The sequence below is a fragment of the Salmo salar genome, chromosome ssa18 (genome assembly GCF_905237065.1).
Source record: "Salmo salar chromosome ssa18, Ssal_v3.1, whole genome shotgun sequence".
Classification (NCBI taxonomy): domain Eukaryota; kingdom Metazoa; phylum Chordata; class Actinopteri; order Salmoniformes; family Salmonidae; genus Salmo; species Salmo salar.
Window position 1 is genome coordinate 17,414,101 of NC_059459.1, and position 7,898 is coordinate 17,421,998.

A 7,898-nucleotide genomic window follows, 5' to 3' on the forward strand; every position below is an offset into this window, starting at 1 on the left:
GATTGCCACTGACAGAGCTCCAGAATTCCTTTGTGGAGATGGGTGAAACTTACAGAAGGACAACCATCTCTGCAGCACTCCACCAATTAGGCCTTTATGGTAGATTGGCCAGACGGAAGCCACTCCTCAGTAAAAGGCCAAAAGGCACCTAAAGGACTCTCAGACCATGAGAAAGAAGATTCTCTGGTCTGATGAAACCAAGATTGAATTCTTTGACCTGAATGCCAAGCATCACGTCTGGAGGAAACCTGGCACCATCCCTATGCTGAAACATGGTGGTGGCAGCATCATGCTGTGGGGATGTTTTTCAGCGGCAGGGACTGGGAGACTAGTCAGGATCGAGGGAAAGATGAACGGAGCATAATACAGAGAGATCCTTGATGAAAAACTTCTCTTGACCTCAGACTGGGGTGAAGGTTCACCTTCCAACAGGACAATGACCCTAAGCACACAGCCAAGGCAATGCAGGAGTGGCTTCGGGACAAGTATCTGGATGTCCTTGAGTGGCCCAGCCAGAGCCCGGACTTGAACCCGATCGAACATCTCTGGAGAGACCTAAAAATAGCTGTGCAGCAAGGCTCCCCATCCAACCTGACAGAGCTTGAGAGGATCTACAGAGAAGAATGGAAGAAACTCCCCAATACAGGTGTGCCAAGCTTGTAGCGTCTTACCCAAGAAGACTGGAGGCTGTAATCGCTGCCAAAGGTGGTTCAACAAAGTACTGAGTAAAGGGTCTGAATACTTATGTAAATGTGATGTTTCCGTGTTATGTACATATGTATTTCTTTATACTTTATACATTTTAATCCAGTGTGCTGAACCGGCAAACAGAGATAACTATATTGGTCGATTACCAACAAAATAATTATTGAATCACAAAGCATAACAGAAAGTGCATACAGTATTTATTACATTGGTCGATTACTAACAAAATAATTATTGAATCACAAAGCATAACAGAAAATGAATTCAGCATTTTTTACTTATCTTTCTTTGTCGGTTTGCACAACCACAACTTGCACAGCGTCAGATTCCCTCGAAATCAGACTGTCTCCACCAGTATCTCCCTGAGAAATGCATGTTTGTCTGATGTAACTGTACCGAACTGTATAGCTAGATGAACATTCTGTCGACCACCTAGCTAGCTAGCATTATCATCTACGAATGAAACACAATATCATGTCAACAATCTGCATATCTAGCTTAAGCTAGCTAACCTTAGCTAGTTGAAGTAAACGCATTGGGCATCTTGTGGGGTTTATGCAGTGTAGCTACATGATGCTATTGTTAGATTCCTTTGAGTACAAAACAGTCAGAATACAACATATGTTACCTACCAGCTAAGTAGCCTTTTTAGCTAGCTTAAACATTGACCAAACTCAGGTTAGCAGCTAATGTAGCTAGCAGGCTAAAAACGCAACACTTACCTAATGTTACCAGACCATGACAACGGTGGCCATTTCAGCCTCACTTTTCTACCATTCAAAATTAATTCCAATGTTTATCCGGTTTATGGGTTGGTCAAGATCAGTCTTTTTCTTGCTTTCTTTGCTCTTTTGGCGTTGAGTTGATTCATATCCAAGAACAGAGAATCGTGCTTGTTGGCTTCGTCTTCATGCTCTTTTTGTTTCTGGCGGCTGTAACATTAGGTTGCAAGTGACTTTCACTCCAGCTTCAGGCCAGCAGAGTCATTAGAGTAGGCGGGATTAGCAAGTGAAAACACTACACAAGAAGTGGGGTGGCATACGGTCGCCGACAACTTGCGGATTCCAGCTTTATGAATGATTAATGGCCAGAATAGGGATGTTTCACTGTGAAGCTAATATTGCATTAGAGCTGGTAATGTTTTTTTTCTCGAATGAGTAGGCTTGAAGCAAAGTACAGAGAGATCCTTGATGAAAACCTGTTCCAGAGCGCTCAGGGTCTCAGAGTGGGGAGAAACTACCCAAATACAGGTGTGCAAAGCTTGGAGTATCATACCCTAGAAGACTCAAGGTTGTATTGCTGCCTAAGGTGCTTCAACAAAGTACTGAGTAAAGGGTCTGAATACTTATGTAAATGTCATATTTGTAATAAAGATAATCTAACGTTTTACCTAATGATATATAAGGAGGGCATTTGCACAACATGTTTCACAACAGCACACAACAAAACTCCAGAGACATATTGAGCAACCAACTGATACCAATCACGACCACACCCAGAGACTGATGGCGGACTAAGCACTCACACAAAAATGTCAAGACATGAAAGCACCCTAGCCACACGAACTGACCACTGGTGTAAAGAACAACATTCCATGAATATCGCAAGCACCCAGACACGAATTACCAGAAATACACACACACACACACTTAGGTGTGTTGGACTCCGAGGACAAAGGACACTGCCAAGGGCCAATGGGAAGTCGACACCACCTGGAGAGTGGACCGTCCCTCCACTCATCGACCAGTCAGGAGAGCGGACCTACTAGACTCAACGTCAACACACTGTTATTTCATTGTATAAATTGGATGTACACTATGTTTCGGGGCTCTCTTCTGCTAGTTCCCTATGAGCTAAACGAAGGAGTCCGTGCACGCTTTGCCAAATATCTTTGTCTCATAATAAACTGCCTTACTATAAACTGAATCCACCCGGTCCAACGTCTTGACTTGGTCTCCTTCTCAAATAACTAATCATCAACATATTTTAATTGTTTTTTTTTTCTGTTTTTATTTTTTATAGACAGGACAGTAGTTGACAGGTTTTGTTCCAGCCATTCACTGACACCTAATTCAACTAAATTCTAAATTGAAGACTTTCACACAGTGCAATCCCCTGGGACAGAAATCACATCTGTATTTTAGAATGATGCTTCATAAGTTACAATGTCCTGACAAATCTGCATGATAAACAATAACATGGGTGAATGTATGACACAGTCCTGAAAAATATCCTGGTGATTATCCTGGTGGCTGGAAGTTCACAAAAAGTGATTTAAGTCTGCAGGGTGTCAGGTTGTGTCGTCTTTCTACCTAGAACAAGCAGAGACAAGGTGGGAGAAATTAACCTCAATGCTGAAATTTCAGTGCTGGTTCAAGTTGCTGAAGCCTTTACCTTTATTAATGTGCAATCATTTTGTTAACAGTTTTTCATATGTTTAGGCTTGGTTAAGTTGTTTACATTAAGAGTAGAATAACTTAGCCTTTAATTTTAACTAGTAACACCAACCCCAATGGTCCAACACAATAAAAAGAGAAAGTTAGCTATGTAAACAGACACTGCATGCAACTAGCTAACAAAACAGACTCATCAACATAATTCACAAATAACTTGGCAGGCTAGCAAGCCTAGATTGAACAGAACACAGTTGGCTGCATTTCCTATGTTTTTCATCAGATGTCGTTAAAATGGTGTACCACCGTGGTCTCACAAGTGGCACAGTGGACTAAGGCACTGCATCGAAGTGCTAGCTGTGCCACTAGAGATCCTGGTTTGAGTCCAGGCTCTGTCGCAGCCGGTCGCGACAGGGAGACCCATGGGGCGGTGCACAATTGGGCCAGCATCGTCCGGATTAGCGGAGGGTTTGGGATGTACTTGTCCCATCGTGCTTTAACGACTCCTGTGGCGGGTCGGGCGCATGCACACTGACATGGTCACCAGGTGTACTGTGTTTTCTCCGACACATTGGTGCAGCAGGCTTCCGCGTTAAGTGGGCATTGTGTCAAGAAGCAGTGCGGCTTGGCTGGGTCGTGTTTCAGAGGATGCATGGCTCTCGACCTTCGCCTCTCATGAGTCCTTACTGGAGTTGCAGCGATGGGACAAGACTGTAACTACCTATTGGATACCACGAAATTGAGGAGTAAAAATAAAGAAATAAATTGTACTACCAAACAAGTCGGGCAGGACTGTTTTCTCTTGCCAAACACCATAGACCTCTCCAAGCTCCAAACTCATCACCAAGGTGGGGGCCCTGATACTGAACCACTCCCTCTGCAACTGGATCCTGGAATTCCTGACGGGCTGGCAACGACACCAATGCCTTGCTGACCGTCAACACGGGGTGTATGCTTAGTCCCCACCTGTACTCCCTGTTCACCCACGACTGCGTGGCCACGCACGACTCCAACACCATCATCAAGTTTGCTGACGACACGATGGTGGTAGGCCTGATCACTGACGTCAATGAATCAGCCTAAAGGGAGGAGGTCACTTAGCAGTGTGGTGCCGGGACAATAACCTCTCCCTCAACATCAGTAAGACCAAGGAGGTGATTGTGTACTATAGGGGAAAGATGGGAGAGTACACTCCCCCATCCACATTGACAGGGCTGTTGTGGGACGGGTCGAGAGCTTCAAGTTCCTTGGCGTCCACATCACTAAGGACTTAACATGGTCCACACACATCTTGACTGGCTGCATCACCGCTTGGTATGGCAAATCCACGGCTCTTTGTCGCAAAGCAATACCAAAGGTGGTGCGGACTGCCCAGTACATCACTGGAGCCCAGCTACCTGCCATCCAGGACCTCTATATCAGGTGGTGTCAGAGGAAGGGCCGAAAAATTGCCTAAGGCTCCAGCCACCAAAGCCATAGACTGTTCACTCTGCTACCGTCCAGCAAATGGTACCGGAGCATCGGCTCTCGGACCAACAGGCCTGATTCTACTCCCAAGCCATAAGACTGCTAAAGATCCAGATTACAATTAATGGTACCCAAGCTATCTGCACTGACTCTACACACACTCACTATATACAACTATATACAAACCATATACACACACACTCACTCACACACACTACATTGACACTCCCACACAAAAGCCACACACATTCACATACACTACATACGCCCACTCACACATAACACGCACACACACACACACACGTAGGCCGACACAACACAAACTCACATACGTTACACACACAGACACACACTCACACACACACTTTTACACTCATCATTTGCTGATACTACTCTGTTCTTTATTTTACTCTTATTATCTATTCGGATGCCTAGTCACTTTACCCTGCCTTCATGTACATATCTACCTTAAATACCTCGTATCTCTGCACAGTGATCTGTACTCCCTGTATATAGCCCCATTCTTGTGTATTTTATGTTATTCCTCTTGTGTTAATATTTTATTTCTATTTTTTAACTCTGCATTGTTGGGAAGGGCTTGTTCAAGGTGAAGTCTACACCAGTTGTATTTGGCGCATGCTACAAATATGATTTTATTTTATTTTTTATGGAGTGAAATGCGATCAGGTGCCCACTTTAGTAGCTGAAAACAAATGGTACGTGTCTTTAGCTGGCTAGCAGGTTCACCAATTCATGATTGTAAAAATGTCAGAGTCTTCACAATTGGCACATTGCTGACTTTACGACGAGAGAGTTTAATTGTTCATCTCTAAACAGCCGATAGCTAACTATCGTGTCCGACGTGTAGCTATCTTGGCAATGAGCTGATAAACACCAGTTACTCAACATTTGAATTTAAAATGTACATGAAAGTAATTTGTTCAACTTTATTTATTTTTTACCCATTTTTTCCCCAATTTCGTGATATCCAATGGGTAGTTACAGTCTTGTCCCATCGCTGCAACTCGTGTACAGACTCGGGAGAGGCGAAGGTCGAGAGCCATGCGTCCTCCAAAATACCCTGCCAAGTCGCAATGCTTCTTGACACACTGCTCCTTAAACCGGAAGCCAGCCGCACCAATGTGTCAGAGGAAACATGGCAAAACTGGTGACCGTGTCAGCATGCATTCGCCCGGCTCGCCACAGGAGTAGCTAGATCGCGATGGGATACGGTGGGCCAATTGTGCGCCGCCTCATGGCTCTCCCAGTTGCGGCCGGGTGTGGAGCATTTTAACATAATTTGGTGAATAAATACAAATTTCTATAGAATAACTATCTTCAACGGAATTACCTGGGACCTTGGTTATAAGATGAAAACTTATTTTAGTAATGAAACTTGTTCACGTCACATTTGAACAATTTAGATTCTACAAAAAAATTAAACAAAGTTGCTAGCAAAAGCTAGGCTAATCACTTATCACTTGTTCATAACTGGAGTATTCTCATTCTACGTCCACTTCCGGTCGCAAAGCATTCTGGTACTTGCAGTCAATAGCGTAATCCAATACTAACCAATGCAAGAAAAAGATGTACATAGTTCTCAATCTCCATCACATGAAATGTAGTACAATTACTCTTGTACATACGTAAATAACTGTAAATAATTTCTTTAGATACATCTTATTTAATTAACTGTAAACATTAACTCTGTAATCCATTAAATTCACAGGTGGTTGGTGGCATCTTAATTGGGGAGGACGGGCTCGTGGTAATTGTTGGAGCAGAATAAGTGGAATGGTATCAAATACATCAAACCCATGGTTTCCATGTCTTTGATGCCATTACTTTTGCTCCGGTCCGGTCATTATTATGATCCGTTCTCCCCTCAGCTGCCTCCTGTGATTAAAGTTACATAATCCTCCCCCTGATGAACAACTGTGTTCATCTAAATCTCTAACCAGTATATCAACTGAATAGGTCTTCTCAACAAAGTCCCTGAAGCAGTACGAACTGAACATGACCTAACTAGGCCATCTTGGCCTGGAAACAGTTCCTCAATTTTTCCTGGTTTCCATGTTTGTCTGGGTATGTTATCTTCTCAGATGAGTGCAAAGTCACCCACCACCGCTGTAGTTTGTCACAGTGGTGTGCTGACTTTCAGTTCAGCAAGTAGTCTCTTCGTCAGCTATTCAAGGATCTGGTCACAAGTCTCTGCCAGGACTTCCATCTGCGTGTCATTTCCTGGGTGCTGAGTGTCAGACGGAAATGGCTTGGGCAGCAGAGAGGTTAGTGTTTCACCCACCAGGAAGTGGGCTGGTGTCAGAAGTTGTGGTTCATCCACTTCATTGTGCACGAATGTCAGAGGCCTAGAGTTTAGTACAGCTCCAACCTCTGTTAGGACTGTGCACGTCTCTTCAAAATTGAGCGAAGCTCTCTTGACTTTTCTCAGGCACGTTTACACTGATCTGATGAGTCTTTCCCAGACTCCACCCCACCAGGCTGCTCGCTCAGCGATGAACGTCCAGGTGATGCCCTTTTCTGAGAAGAACTCCTATAGGTGGATTGAGTGCTTTCCACAGCTCTTTCAAGTCCTGATCAGCTCTGTTAAACATTTTTGCATAATCCTCTTCTTGAGATGAATCTTTTCGGGGCTAACAGGAATGTCTCTGTTGAATGATCTGAAACCAGTTCCAAATGCACCGCTCTGGTTATAGCACAAATGAACAGAGCAATGTTTGACTTCTTCACAGAACCATTTGCTTTCAAGTAGAGCGGTCCTGCAAAATCCACACCTGTGACATCGATTGGTGGGGATTCAGTTATTCTGTCTCTTGGTAAAGGCGCAGTGACCTACTGTCCGGCCTTTGCTTTGAATCTCTTGCAGACTGTACATCTTGCCACGGTGCTCTTGACTAGCTGTCTAGCACACAACATCCAGTATATCTCTCTTATTTGAACTAGAGTGTCTCTTACTCCAGAATGCAACACTTTCTCATGATAGTACTGTATCAGCATTTCAATATCTGTGCTTGCTAGTCAGAACCCATGGGTGCTGGTCTCTGAGTGTGTGAGCTGGAATTTTGCAGTCTTCCTCTTACACTAAGTAGTTCGTGTTCGCCCAGGAACTGATTTTATGGTAATTTTGGGGTCTTTTTCCTGTCTTCCGTAGTTTGATCTCCTGACTGAAACTCTGGTTGTCGAACAGTTCGTCAGCAGTAAGTTCACCTTGTGTCTTTGTGTTTGTACAAGCATTGGCTATGAATCTCTTTATCCAGGCCGTTACTCTGAACACTTTTCAGTTTGCTGTATCTTTCAAGCTCCAACACTGGTTCA